This window comes from Rana temporaria, chromosome 1 (assembly GCF_905171775.1).
Source record: "Rana temporaria chromosome 1, aRanTem1.1, whole genome shotgun sequence".
Lineage (NCBI taxonomy): Eukaryota > Metazoa > Chordata > Amphibia > Anura > Ranidae > Rana > Rana temporaria.
Window position 1 is genome coordinate 523,617,883 of NC_053489.1, and position 16,271 is coordinate 523,634,153.

Genomic DNA, 16,271 nt, shown 5'->3' on the forward strand with positions numbered 1-16,271 from the left:
TATTATGGGCCAGATCCTCAAAAGAGATACTCCGACTTAAGTGCTGTTCAGTCTGTGTGTAACTTTGGAAACGATCCTCAAAAGGCTTTTTCCAAAGTTACACAGAAGATCCGGCATGTGTAATTGATTTACACTGCCTAATTTTAGGATGCAGTACCGCATCCGCCGCTGGGGGCATTTCGAGTCGAAATGCCGTTGCTAGTATGCAAATTAGCACTTAAGGCGATCCACAAAGCTTTCTAGCTTCTTTTTTGCGCCGTGTTATTTTGCAAGTGTAAAATTAGGGCTCGTTTTACAAAGTGTAAAGTTAGTCACACCTTGTAAAGGCCCATTGCAGCGACGGCATTTGGTATGCTTTCCCGAGGGAGAACTCCACGTCAATTTGTAAAAAACAAAACCGGCATGGGTTCCCCCCCAGGAGCATACCAGGCCCTTAGGTCTGGTATGGGTTGTAAGGGGACCCCCCCTACGCCGAAAAATTGACGTAGGGGGTCCCCCTACAATCCATACCAGACCCGTATCCAAAGCACGCTACCCGGCCGGCCAGGAAGGGAGTGGGGACGAGCGAGCGCCCCCCCCCCTCCTGAGCCGTGCCAGGCCGCGTGCCCTCAACATGGGGGGGTTGGGTGCTCTGGGGCAGGGGGGCGCACTGCGGGCCCCCCCACCCCAGAGCACCCTGTCCCCATGTTGATGAGGACAGGACCTCTTCCCGACAACCCTTGCCATTGGTTGTCGGGGTCTGCGGGCGGAGGCTTATCGGAATCTGGGAGTCCCCTTTAATAAGGGGGCCCCCAGATACCGGCCCCCCACCCTAAGTGAATGGATATGGGGTACATCGTACCCCTATCCATTCACCTGGAGGCAAAAAGTAAAAGTTAATAAACACACAACACAAGGCTTTTTAAAATATTTTATTATTCTGCTCCGGACGCCCCCCCTGTCTTCGTTATTAGCTCAATTACCAGGGGGGGCTTCTTCTTCCACTCTCCGGGGGTCTTCTCCGCTCTCCGGGGGTCTTCCGCTCTCCGGGGGGGGCTTCTCCGGACTCCGGGGGGGCTTCTCCGGACTCCGGGGGGCTTCTTCCATCTTCTCCCCTCTTCCGCTCTTGACTCGGCGAACCCCGGTTCTTCTGCAGCTCTCCGGTGCCTTCTTCTTCAGCGCTGGCTGCCTGCTATGTTTGTGTGTTAGCTCGATTTCTAACAGGCAGCCGGCGCGGTCTTCTGTGGCGTCATCTTCTCTTCTGGTCTTCTGTTCTTCCGATGTTGTCTCGTCGCCTGTTGTCGCTGTAATGATGGAAGCGCGCCTTGCATCACATTTATATAGGCATCACCGTCCCATCATGCTCCGGTAGGTACCCACGTGGTGGGTGCACGTGGGTAGGCACCCACCACGTGGGTACCTACCGGAGCATGATGGGACGGTGATGCCTATATAAATGGGATGCAAGGCGCGCTTCCATCATTACAGCGACAACAGGCGACGAGACAACATCGGAAGAACAGAAGACCAGAAGACCCTGACGCCACAGAAGACCGCGCCGGCTGCCTGTTTGAAATCGAGCTAACACACAAACATAGCAGGCAGCCAGCGCTGAAGAAGAAGGCACCGGAGAGCTGCAGAAGAACCGGGGTTCGCCGAGTCAAGAGCGGAAGAGGGGAGAAGATGGAAGAAGCCCCCCGGAGTCCGGAGAAGCCCCCCCGGAGTCCGGAGAAGCCCCCCCCGGAGAGCGGAAGACCCCCGGAGAGTGGAAGAAGACCCCCGGAGAGCGGAAGAAGAAGCCCCCCCTGGTAATTGAGCTAATAACGAAGACAGGGGGGGCATCCGGAGCAGAATAATAAAATATTTTAAAAAGCCTTGTGTTGTGTGTTTATTAACTTTTACTTTTTGCCTCCAGGTGAATGGATAGGGGTACGATGTACCCCATATCCATTCACTTAGGGTGGGGTGCCGGTATCTGGGGGCCCCCTTATTAAAGGGGACTCCCAGATTCCGATAAGCCCCCGCCCGCAGACCCCGACAACCAATGGCAAGGGTTGTCGGGAAGAGGTCCTGTCCTCATCAACATGGGGACAGGGTGCTCTGGGGTGGGGGGGCCCGCAGTGCGCCCCCCTGCCCCAGAGCACCCAACCCCCCCATGTTGAGGGCACGCGGCCTGGCACGGCTCAGGAGGGGGGGGGGCGCTCGCTCGTCCCCACTCCCTTCCTGGCCGGCCGGGTACCGTGCTTTGGATACGGGTCTGGTATGGATTGTAGGGGGACCCCCTACGTCAATTTTTCGGCGTGGGGGGGTCTCCTTACAACCCATGCCAGACCTAAGGACCTGGTATGCTCCTGGGGGGGGAACCCATGCCGGTTTTTTCTTTGAAAATTGGCATGGAGTTCTCCCTCAGGAATGCATGCCGCTGTCATTTTTTTTTCCCCGACGCAACTTTAAGCCGTCGCGATCCTCAAAACTCGGCGTAACGTAACTTCGCGCATGCGCAGTACGGCCGACGCGCATGCGCAGTACGGCCGGCGCGGGAGCGCGCCTCATTTAACTGGGACTCGCCCCATTTGAATAGGAACGCCTTGCGCCGGCGGAATTTTAGTTACACAGCCTGAAATTTCTAGATAAGTGCTTTGTGGATCAGGCACTTAGGTAGAAACTTTAAGCCAGTGTAACTTAAATTGGATTTTTTAAGTTACGTCAGGTTTTTGTGGATCTGGCCCTATGTTTTAGGGTAAGGTTAAGAATTAAGTGGCTATTAAGTGTAGGAAGAAGGGTAGGAGTGCGGTTTAACTGTTGGAATAATACATATAATGTCATTGTACAATCTCCTTTAGATTTAACCAGGATACCTGGAAAACCTACCTACACTACCTGGATAACCTACCTACACTATCCATTCAATCTGTATTGTGTCCAATTATGTAGCCCTCTTATTATTTAGTTGTTAGCAGATCTAAAATGATACAATCAAACTGTTGAGAAATAATTTCAAAAGACACCCCCTTGCATTTCTAGCCATGGCTAACTTGAGTAAGGGAAGATGATTCATGTAGCATTTACTTCCTGGAATCCATCTGCTCTTAGCAAAGGCAAGCAGGCAGGTGTGCTTAGCTGAGAAAACCCCTCCTCCACTCCTGAAGCTTCATGACATTATTGTGGCTTCGGCCAGAAACTATAAAGCAACTGAAGGAACGTAAAAAAAAGTAAATACAATGTACCTTCCTATCTATTTTCTAAGGCTAGCAACATTGGATTGAAAATAGTTAATGTTCATTGAAAGAGTAAAGTTCAGTTTTAAGCAGATGTTGGGTATAAAGTTGCAGAAATAAATTAGGGGGATTTAAGTGTTGGGGCCAGTCATCTTACAATTTGGTTTTACATTCTCCTTTAGATGTACCCAAACTGTCATAGGATAACCTATGTACAAAATCAATTCAATTTGTATTGTATCCGAGCAAGTAACCCTCACAACAAAACCGTGGTAGATCTAAGGAGAAATGCTCAGTCAGATTGCAACATGTGTGGTGAGTGTATGTTTAGAGGGCCAACGAAGGTAGGCAAAGCCATTCTGCTGGTTGATCTATAGGTCTACAGGCTCAACACAGATACACAACAAATTTCAGATACTATTGTCCCTGGAGAAAGGTGCCTAGCTGCAGGTGTACAAGAGCTTTAATCTTTTTTCTATGGTGCAGGTTTTCAGCCAGATGTACCTTTATCCCAAGACTACATCTGCTTCAAAAATGTAATGTACAGTTTCATTAAATAATATGTAAAACATTTACCTAATATGCTTTAATAACAACAATACAACCCTAATATTCTGAAAAATATTGAATACCATAAGGCAGTACTTACGATAAATGACCACATGTCAAAAGGTACTTGAGATATGGTGGCGTATGCCAAAGGTTAGTACATTAATACTGTCTTCAATAGTTGGATATGTACCATTTTATATCTGTACTGTGCAATCGCATGATAATTGATGTTAATATTCACACTGGTCTATTGGAAAGGCTGCAATTGAATGTTGTTCATAATTTGAACAGCTATTCTAATTTGAAATCAGTTGATCGGTGATTCATTTTTTGACAATATATTATGACTTTTTATCTCAGACTATTTACTGCTTTGTTTGTGAAAGAGATCTATGGCCCCAATAAGCCACTTCACCACTTACTCTAAGGCCCCGTACACACGACCAAACATGTATGCTGAAACTGGTTCGCGGACCAGTTTCAGCATACATGTTCGGTCGTGTGTAGGCGCGAGCGGGCCGAATTCCAGCAAACATTTGCCCGCCGGGCCTTTTCCCAGCAGACAAATATTCCTGGACGTGTTTTAAAACCGTCCGCTGGAATCCTGCCCGCTCGGACATGTACGGTCGTCAGTACAGACCTACCGTACATGTCCGAGCACCCGCCGTCCCTCGCATGCGTCGAATGACTTCGACGCATGCGTGGAAGCCTTTAAATGGCAGGCCCGCCCACGTCGCCGCGTCATCGCCATGTCATCGTCGCAGCGACGACGCGGACACGCCCCGCATATTGTTTACGCGCGGACTTCTGTACGATGGTTAGTACAGCCATCGTACAGAAGCCCTCTGGCAGACATGTACGGTGAAAACGGTCCGACGGACCGGTTTCATCGTACATGTTTGCCCGTGTGTACCGGGCCTTACCTGTAGACCATCAAGGTATTTGATTTTGTTTGTCTTTTTATTTAGTGATCCCTATGGTTAGATAGAATATGTTACAACTGATAGACTACTCATCTTATGTTTGTTATACTTTCTATAGGGGTTAGTTGGATAACTAGCCATATTGATAAACACGGAATACTGGTTATTAACCCTTAACCCAGTGTAGTGACTCTGGGGATACGTCTGCCCAGTAAGTAGTTTATTATTGTTGACTGGAAGCTACTATTACTATGCTTATTCTTTGGGGGCCGATTTTCCTATCTGTCCCTTTCATAGAATGGGGCATTTAGATTTATCTGCGGATTGATCATGGGAGGATATCGCTGGTCTAGACGCCTTTGGATAGCACATGGCATATTACATGTATAAGCGCTCTCTGACATGTGAGTGGAACTCATATTACACTGTTCTCCATATTATATATGGGGACTATATTAATAAATGTTTTGCTGCATTTCATATCTGTTGCTGAAACATGAAGTTTCCCTCCTTTGTCTCCTATACAGAATCCCTCTGCTTACAGTCAAGGAATAAAGGCCCTGAGGAAGCATAATGCGAAATGTTGACCTCTTTGACCTAGCAGTAATAGGGATCTAATATGCTATATACATTATGTGGTTATATTAAATGAAAGCTCAGATTTTCTTGCTTTTATTTTGTATCAACTTTTATTCTTTTATTATTTTTGTAATAAATTGCATTTCATAAGATTATGTAGTGTTCCTTTCTGGTACCAGTAAAAATGGTCCTATACTTTTTAAACAGTCTATATATGGTTGTGGTACCCCCTTAGCTATCTTTTTCTTTAAATATATACTATTTTAATAAGTTGGGTATCATTATTATCATATGAATTTACATGGATAAAGCTGTGGCAATAATGCCACTTTATTTATTACAGCCCCACACTTTCTGTATGCTCTCCCTGAATAGTCAGGTTGACATTACAGCTGATAACAGTACTGTGTAATCAATGGCAAGTATAGATAACTACTCAACAAAAATGATGAACCTCTTTCATTAACAATGCTTTAAAAACACAGTTCGAAAAGCGATACATAAAAAACGAGAATGGTCTTAATTTGTGGGTGGCATGCAAGACAAAAGCCCCTAAATATGTTAAAATTACAGCAGGCTGCTTGATTGTCAGCACAGTCAGATGTCACATTAATGTATGACAAACATTAAACCATACGCTTAAATGGCAATTTATATCATTTAAATGTTTACTGCCAAAGCCTACCATTACTCATTTAAATGTGACTTCCTGACAGCTAATTTCAGCTAATTTTCTAAGATTCACTTAATTAGAACTTTCAATCAAACACTTTCATATCTTTAGCCTGGCTCAGAATTTCAGCTGATTACCGTGAAAAAAACACATTTTTGGCCTTACAAAAAAAAGCAAAAATAACAGAACATCCAAATTTATATTCTTTTTATTATATTTTTGAATAATCCCCTTTAATGAAGAATAGATAGAAAACACAATGTACTTTGTATCACTAACATATTGCAATAAAATGATAAATAATATGCTGCCAACACTCCCCCTCTAAAAATATTACTTGGAGATATACGTCCACAGATTTGATTAAAAGGAACACTTTATCTAATTTACAGCTTGTAATAATCCAGCTAGAACACAGCCTACCTGTGATAACCATTCACATAAATATACTCACAAAATTAAAACCATAAAACTCAGTATTTAATCCTATTAAAAATTAATACATGTATAATTGCTTAATAAGAGACAACCACCAGAGATCTCATAAGTGTTCTGCAGACTATAAAATCATGCACAGAGCAGAAATAAAAGCGATGCAAATTCTCAGTGTCTTGCTCTTTGACAGTGTTGGGTTTTATTTATTTTTGAGACTGAATGCACAACGCAAATTATATTTTACTGCAGAATGCCGTTCACCAGACAGTGTAAATGGCATGCATGTGTCAAGACTGACCTAAATGTATGTATGGCTCAAATACATGACATATTTATATCACAATTTTAGAACAAAAAAATAAAATAAAAAAAAAGATGCTGAAACTTATGTTTGGATATTTGGGTGATCCTTACATAAATACTGCAGAGGCCATACACAATAAGTACAAAGGGCCTCAAGGGTGGCCCCTGAATGGACAACACAGTAGCATCTATTCATAAATTAAATATTGCAGACTTTTGAACCATTTTATTTAATGGCTCACCCCTCAGCATTGTGGTGCACTAAAAGGCACAAGTGTGTAATGTTAACGGGTAAGTGTATTGGCATGCCACTAAAAATTAACGGTACTGTGACCCACTGCACTTCATTCCATGCATGAATGCATGATAATACACAATACATACACATTGCTGCAACTCAGTATTATGCATCAGCCTTAATACAGAGTAGTTTAGGACTGTTTTGCCAGCTATAGGTTGAGTTTTTTTTCCATTTGTTCTCAAAAGAACCTTGAAATTGCACCCTGATGCTGGAAGGTTGCAGGACATCAGCGCAAATGGTTTGGAACTGTATGTGTATATGTATATATATATATATATATATATATATATATATATACACACACACACAATGAACATTGACATATATGTGTGGTGTGTACATGTGTATGGTAATGTGTGAAGGGGGAACAAACACAGTAGTTTAACCACTTACAGTAGGTGTTTGTGATATTGTGTTTTTAGCACGACAGCATCGCGCTGATTCTCGGCGACATGGTGCCGAGATCTCGCCGACATCGCACTCACTGGAATAGTGACAGCACATCCCAGCAAGCGCGTCATAGAAGCGACGGGAGATCCGACTTGGATTCCCGCCAATTCTACACGTGTGCGGCGTTTGTTATGAATCCTGAGGGGGAAGTCCCCGCCGGATTTTAACTAAAAATCCAGCAAGGGTTGCCCCCTCAGGAGCATACCGGGCCCTTAGGTCTGTTATGGGTTGTAAGGAGAGCCCCCCTACGCCGAAAAAAACGGCGTAGGGGGTCCCCCTACAATCCATACCAGACCCGTATCCAAAGCACGCTACCCGGCCAGCCAGGAAGGGAGTGGGGACGAGCGAGCGCCCTCCCCCCTCCTGAGCCGTACCAGGCTGCATGCCCTCAACATGGGGGGGGTTGGGTGCTCTGGGGCAGGGGGGTGCACTGCGGCCCCCCCACCTCAGAGCACCCTGTCCCCATGTTGATGAGGACAGGGCCCCTTCCCGACAACCCTGGCCGTTGGTTGTCGGGGTATGCAGGCGGGAGGCTTATCGGAATCTGGGAGCCCCCTTTAATAAGGGGGCCCCCAGATACCGGCCCCCCACCCTAAGTGAATGAGTATGGGGTACATCGTACCCCTACCCATTCACCTGCAAGAAAAGTGGTAAAAACACAAATAAACCACACAGGGTATTAAAATATTTTATTAGTCTGCTCCGGAGGCCTCCCCTGTCTTCTTTATTAGCTCTTTTACCAGGGGAGGCTTCTTCTTTGACGTCTTCGGGTGGGTGGGGGCCGCCGTCTGGTTCTCTTCCACCGCCGGGGGGGGTCGCTTTTAAAAAAGCCCCCACCCCCCGGCGGGTTTCCTCCGGCGTCTTCGGCGGGGGGGCTTCTTCTTCCGCTATCCCGACGGGTCTTCTCCGCTATCCGGGGGGGTCTTCTCAACTCTCCGGGGGTCTCCTTCTGTGTTCGCCGCTCTCCGCTGTTGACTCGGCGCACTCCGGTTCTTCGTCTCGCTGTCCGGTGCCTTCTTCCGCGCTGTACGTCTTCTTCTCCTTCCGTGCTGTGAGTTCTTCTTCCGTGCTGTGACGTCATGTTCTTCACTTCTCTTCTTCTCCCAATGTTGACACGCCGGCTCTTCTCGCTGAAATGACTGATGCGCGCCTTGCATCGGACCTATATAGGCCTCACAGTCCCATCATGCTCTGTACCTACCCATGTGATACCTACCCACGTGGGTACTGTAGGTATCACATGGGTAGGTACAGAGCATGATGGGACTGTGAGGCCTATATAGGTCCGATGCAAGGCGCGCATCAGTCATTTCAGCGAGAAGAGCCGGCGTGTCAACATCGGGAGAAGAAGAGAAGTGAAGAACATGACGTCACAGCACGGAAGAAGAACTCACAGCACGGAAGGAGAAGACGTACAGCGCGGAAGAAGGCACCGGACAGCGAGACGAAGAACCGGAGTGCGCCGAGTCAACAGCGGAGAGCGGCGAACACAGAAGGAGACCCTCGGAGAGTTGAGAAGACCCCCCCGGATAGCGGAGAAGACCCGTCGGGATAGCGGAAGAAGAAGCCCCCCCGCCGAAGACGCCGGAGGAAACCCGCCGGGGGGTGGGGGCTTTTTTAAAAGCGACCCCCCCGGCGGTGGAAGAGAACCAGACGGCGGCCCCCACCCACCCGAAGACGTCAAAGAAGAAGCCTCCCCTGGTAAAAGAGCTAATAAAGAAGACAGGGGAGGCCTCCGGAGCAGACTAATAAAATATTTTAATACCCTGTGTGGTTTATTTGTGTTTTTACCACTTTTCTTGCAGGTGAATGGGTAGGGGTACGATGTACCCCATACTCATTCACTTAGGGTGGGGGGCCGGTATCTGGGGGCCCCCTTATTAAAGGGGGCTCCCAGATTCCGATAAGCCTCCCGCCCGCATACCCAGACAACCAACGGCCAGGGTTGTCGGGAAGGGGCCCTGTCCTCATCAACATGGGGACAGGGTGCTCTGAGGTGGGGGGGCCGCAGTGCGCCCCCCTGCCCCAGAGCACCCAACCCCCCCCATGTTGAGGGCATGCAGCCTGGTACGGCTCAGGAGGGGGGGGGGCGCTCGCTCGTCCCCACTCCCTTCCTGGCTGGCCGGGTAGCGTGCTTTGGATACGGGTCTGGTATGGATTGTAGGGGGACCCCCTACGCCGTTTTTTTCGGCGTAGGGGGGCTCTCCTTAAAACCCATAACAGACCTAAGGGCCCGGTATGCTCCTGAGGGGGGAACCCATGCCGGATTTTTAGTTAAAATCCGGCGGGGACTTCCCCCTCAGGATTCATAACCAACGCCGCACACGTGTAGAATTGGCGGGAATCCAAGTCGGATCTCCCGTCGCTTCTATGACGGCTCTGTCTCCATCGCGGCAAGCCAGCTCGGCGCTGGCTCCCGCGATGGGGCTCGTAGGTGCTCAATCTCGCCGAGAAAGAGAGCGAGATTGACACAAAATCGGGTTCACCTACTGTAAGGGCCAAGCCTCTTTTTGATATTTGTTGTCTACAAGTTAAAATCAGTTTTTTTTTTTGCTAGAAATTTACTTAGAACCCTCAAACTTTTTTTTTCATGTACCCTAGAGAATAAAATAGCGGTAATTGCAATACTTTATGTCACACCGTATTTGCACAGTGGTCACAGTGAGTTTTGGTGAAAAAAATACATATTTTTTAATTAAAAAAATAAGACAACAGTAAAGTTAGCCCAAATTTTTTCTATATTGTGAAAGAAAATGTCACGCAGAGTAAATTAATACCCAACGTGTTTTGTTTTTCCATTTGTTCTCAAAAGAACCTTGAAATTGCACCCCAATGCTGGTGTGTTGCAGGACATCAGCGCAAATGGTTGGGAACTGTACGCGCTTACACACACACTGAACATTGACATGTATGTGTGTACATGTGTATGGTAATGTGTGAAGGGGGAACAAACACAGTAGTTTAACCACTTAAGGGCCAAGCCTATTTTTGAGATTTGTTGTCTACAAGTTAAAATCAGTTTTTTTTTAGCTAGAAAATTACTTAGAACCCTCAAACTTTTTTTTTTTTCATGCACCCTTGAGAATAAAATTGCAGTAATTGCAATACTTTATGTCACACCGCATTTGCACAGTGGTCTTAACAAGCGCAATTTTTTAGGGAAAAAAAACACATCTTTTAATTAAAAAATAAGACAACAGTAAAGTTAGCCCAAATATATTTCTATATTGTGAAAGAAAATGTCACGCAGAGTAAATTAATACCCAACATGTCATGCTTCAAAATTATGCCCACTTGTGGAATGGCAACAAACTTTGGCACTTAAAAATCTCCATTGGCGACATTTAAAGATTTCTACAGGTTACCAGTTTTTAGTTACAGAGGAGGTCTAGTGCTAGAATTATTGCCATTGCTCCAACGATCACAGCAATACTTCACATGTGTGGTCTTGAACACTGTTTTCATATGCGGGCACGACTATCTGCATGCAAGCTCGACGGGGCGCTTTAATTTATTTAAATTTTTATTTTTACACTGTCCTTTTAAAAAAAATATTTTAGGTCACTTTTATTCCTATTACAAGGAATGTAAACATCCCTTTTAATAGAAAAAAAGCATGACAGGACCTCTTTAATGTGAGATCTGGGGTCAAAAAGACCTTAAATCTCACATTCAGACTTAAATGCAATAAAAAATAAATACAAAATTTCCCCCATCTTTCCCTCACTCAGCATCCAGTCTCACAGGGGAGAGGACACGAGCGTCTCCGGTTAGCGACGTAGACAGCTGAAATGCAGTGGGGGAGAGGCGAGGGTTGCACCACTCCCACTAAAAGTGATCCTGTGGCAAAGCGGCCACAGAGACCACTTTTATCAGAAAGCCAGCTGCCCGCCCTTTAAAAGGATACTGGGGTTTATGGCAGCTATCTGCTGCCATAACAACAGTATTCCACGTCAAAGTACCAATGTATATCGACAGCGGCTGGCAGCTATGTGGTTAAATAAGTTTAAGACAGACAGTAATTTTATACTTAAAAAAAAATAAAAAAATAGAGTGACAGCAGAAATAAATTAAGTGGTACACCTAATTTGTCCATTTCTTTTAATTCATACTTTTTTTTGTCCCAAGCATGATTAAATCCGCTTATTTACTGTTAACCGACTCACTACCTCTGCTGGAAGTCTATTCCAAGCATCAAGTACCCTTTCTGTAAAATAATACTTTCGAAGGTTAGTTTTAAACTTTCCTCCTGCTAGTTTTAAATCATGTCGCCGTGTTTTTGATCTTGACTTTTTCATTCTCTTGTTTATCTCTAGCACTCCTTCTCCATTAAAAAATTGCTGCAAAAAATACAGTGGGTGGATCCAGCCTGTCTTCAAAGACACAGGTTTTCATTGTACACCATTACAACCTTCTAGCCGCTGACGTCCTAACAACCAATGACATCATCAGTTTATAAAGAGGACATCAGGCGCCTGCATGGCATCCTTGTTTGCCCCTCTCTGTCCGCACTGGAGTCACATTAGCTGAAGGAGAGAAACAGAGAGAAGAGAGACATTGGATTACTAGTCAGTACCTATGTGCAAAGGTATATTTGCTTTGGAAGAATGAATCACCTCTAATGTGGCGGGTCCTACATGTGTGGATGCTGTTGCGTTATGTAAAACTATTAATTTTTTTTTTTACATTTTAGAATTGGCTGCCTTGAGAGTGTTTACAATTTATACAAGTAAAATAGTCCACAGCCCACCCTCAACAAGCAATGTTCTGTAGAACATTTATTTGTTAAAAGACATTTAATACAGCTACAGTACATCCTTTGGCAGAAGCCTATGCATTTCTCACCTAATACACTCAACATATCAAGGATTTCCTCTTCTAACGGGCTTCTATGTGACACAGTTACTGTCTGTGCTATATTCCTTTAAGGTTTTCATAGTCTCCCCAGGTACCCTGTCTAGAAACCACAATAAAGTGACACTTGGAGTCTGAAACAAATACGCTCACCATAACAGATCGATTTCCAGTTTAATCATAAGAGAGTGTGCACAGAAGGTATGCAATTTTCTGTTATCCCCGCTCTGTTAAGCTAATAAGCTACATTTTTAATGTGAAATGGGATGTAACCATAAATTATACCCAAGAGCAATGCCTGTACTTTGACAGAAGGTCTGATTAGAAAACAGCTTAGAAAAAGGAAACACATCAGAATGAATCACCCACTATGAATCTGATGGCTTTCCTTCAAATGTTTATTTAAGAGCCTGGAATGACAAGCTGCAGTTTAAGTTTGCAGGCAAGTTGTTCTATTCTATATCCTGCGATGCACACCACAACACTAATGAGTATCATCTTGCTCTAAGCAAGCTGTTAGCATTCAAGCATCCCAGCACAAACCTTAGTTCCCTTTGTTGGCTTTATTTAACCACTTCAGCCATGGACAAAAATAATTTGTACCTTCTAGATGCACTTTGTATAAGTAGTTAAACAATACAGATGAACAATTTGACTCACAATCGGTGTGCAGAACTGCAAATCTAATCTTGCACAGGTAAATCTAGTAACCAGGATTTCTGATTTCCTTAGTGTACATTGCCTGGTCAAATTTGCACACACATTCATGTTAGAAGCAAACTCAAATTTCTCAGTAAAAAGTTTGATTTGCCAATCTACTGGCAAATCCACCATTCTAGTTAATTGATAGATCAACAGAAAATACAATAATGTTATTAAAAAATCAGACAATTTACGGCCGTTATGGAAGGTATTGTAAACACTTATGAGAATTGAATTATAGCACAACAGGGCTTCTACTGAGTATTAGAATTATTACAGTTTCAAGTCAGCAAGGGGCATGGGTGAACTTCAGTGTTATGCTGCTAATATTGTCCAAAACGTTGTCATGAAAGGACTTTTGTTGGCAACTGTGATAAAGAAAACTGTGGGTTTCAATAAGACAATGTCAGCCCAGCTTGGAGTTACAAAACCTGTGGGTTAATATTCAAAAGTCTGGATTACCTTTAACATAGATGTAAATCCTTAGATGAATGCCATTTAGCTTGTGATACACAATTGCCATTTTTTTTGCCCATTGCCTCTTTGAAAACATTTCCTGTCTAGATCCATGCACTACAGGGGTCGCTGCATTGCATTTCTCAGGGTGAGATTCCTGGTGGTGACAACAATAGACCATACCTGTTTAATGTACAGTGTCTCCATTAGAAGCCCATATGATGGATGACAACACAGGAGCACAACTGGGAGACAGGGACAGAAAACTGTCACCCTATGAATGAATGAATGAAAAACGTATATAGCGCGGCACATGCAAACTGAATCGCCTATAACAGGACCTTCATGGCATGATATCCTAATGAAGGCTGTACATTTTAGATATTGAAAAGGGCAGGTTACAATGTTTAAGCCAATATGAGTTTCAGTGATCAGACTTAAAAATGGCTAGCCTTCAACATTCCCTGGACTGCTTGCACTTTTCATACAGCACCAACACTGCTAAGATCAACAGACTTATTTTGTGTTAAAAAGTGTTTTCCATTTTTTTTTTTGCTGCATAATCAAGGCATTTGCATTTCCTCTTACCTATGTGTTTGCATAAATAAATAATAATATAATAAATCCAACTGTTAATTTAGTAAGCATACTATATGTTGCAGGGTACATTAGAGGTGGAGTAAAGTGTCAAGTGTAGAATGATGACCTTCAGCTACACTCCAGGGGATGTGAAAATGAACACCTTCCTTAATTTTACCCTTTGCCTTCACAAAGGAATTGCCTCATTAAGGCTCATTAAATATGTGTACGACAAAGGGGCACTAACATCCCCCCCTTGCAACCACTCGGAAACCTAACAAAACCAATCAATTGTTAGTGTTCCCAAAGCTAGCTCTGAGCATCAATTATGCCCAATGTGTGCTCTGAGGAAAATTTGTAAAAACCTAAATCCACTAAACTGTCGAAGAGAAATATGGTACTATACAATGCGGCAGATTTATGACAAAAATCAGAGGCTGAAGTCCAATTGTTAAGAATCAAATCAGGCTATGAATAGGTTGTTGTGTGAAGCAGCACACAGATTGTCATTACATTCCCCTGAGGCTCATTTCAGTCTTGACAAACTGTCTTAGACTGATATCTGTTTTTTTAATAAGAACAACACTTGAAATATGCTAAAATGCATGGTGTTCACGTCATTGCAGAACATTACATCCAAGCATAATAAAAAGAAAGTGAGCAATACATACAGGGAAAATAGAATTAAACATTGTAATAACATAACGTCAAACTCTTTTTTATAGCAAGGCTACTAACTGTAATTAGATTGCAACCTGCATAATTTTATTTATTTTTTGGCAAGAGATCATTTGAGTATTTAAAACAAGGCAAATAAACTGCCTTTTTTCAAAAATAAACTAAAATTAAAAGCCTACCCCACCTCCACCTAAGAACTGTACTTGAGTGACCTCCATCAGATCACCCCCTGCAGCTATTACCTTTTGTACCACCTCCCCCTCCCTTTAGATTGTGAACTCCACGAGCAGGGCCCTCCTATTCCTTCTGTATTGAACCGTTTTGTAATTTCACTTTACATTGTAAAGCGCTGCGTAAACCGCTGGTGCTATATAAATCCTGTATAATAATAATGAAATGTTCATTTGAGAGTGAGGGTGGACTGACAAATAATCTTCAAGAAAATCTGATAAACTACTTGAAACCCTGTGTTATTGTTATTTAGATAAAATGGGGTCAACACCACCAACCTGCAGTACTCATAATGGCTGTTGTAGAAAGCAGAGATTCTCAATAATAGAAAAAACATTAAATCTAAACAGCTAAATGCATACACAGGCACTATAATATTCAAAAAGGTAAAACTGGTTCACATTAAGATAAAAAAAATAACAACCCCCTCCCTTTTAGTTAAAAATAACAAACATTATACCTACCTGCCCTGTGTAATGGTTTTAAACCGAGCAGCCCCCATCCTCCTCTTCTTGGGTCCCTCGTCTGTGATCTTGGCCCCTTACTTATGTTGAGTGCCCCACAGCAAGCAGCAAGCTATGGGGGCACCCAAGCTGAGCCACAGCTCCCTGTGTCCATTCAGACACAGAGCTATGGTCCAGCCCCACCCCCTTTCTCTCCTCATTGGCTGACTGACTTTGATTGACAGCAGAGGGAGCCAATGACGCCAGACTGCTGTCTCGGCCAATGATGAGGGGAGTTCCAGGCTACCCGGGATACTCCTGCAACATCACTGGATCTGGATGAACCTCAGGTAAGTATTAGGGGGACTGAGGTGGTGCTGCTGCACACAGAAGGCTTTTTATCTTAAAATGCATTAAGTTAAAAAAAAATCTGCTTTTACAAATCACTTTCTGCTAGATCATGTCATTATTATGAGAGATTCAATAAATTCCTTTAAAGTTAACTGCTGAATGTTTTTTCTATGTCGTACATATATTAATATGCCTTCAAACATGCTCAAGGAGAAAAGCAGAAAATATTAAGAAACCTTTGATAAGGTCACTGAATGGTTTTGGGGTTCTTTTTTGGGGAACAGTTAAAACCCAACAGGTTTTCAAATTTCCATTGGTGTCCCACTGCAGTGGTTTCCCTTCTAGTCCTGTAGACCCAAAAAGAAGTGAAAGGGAAATGTCTACAATGTGACACCAGAACAAAGTACATTTCGCTAATGGGTACACTGAGAATATTAAAAACCTCACAGGGACTCTAACCCTTCTGTACTCGATCTAGAGAACTGGATACATTTAAGAAAAGTCTTAGGCCTAGTACACACGAGAGGATTTATCCGCGGAAACGGTCCGGGGGACCGTTTACGC

At 44.0% G+C, this 16,271-nt stretch overlaps 1 protein-coding gene across 3 annotated transcripts in view; it reads right to left on the reverse strand.

Annotated features, from left to right (window-relative positions):
* The window catches only part of LRBA (LPS responsive beige-like anchor protein), a 789,979-nt gene that overhangs the window by 118,132 nt on the left and 655,576 nt on the right, over nucleotides 1-16,271 (reverse strand). The gene's annotated exons all lie outside the window — the stretch shown is intronic.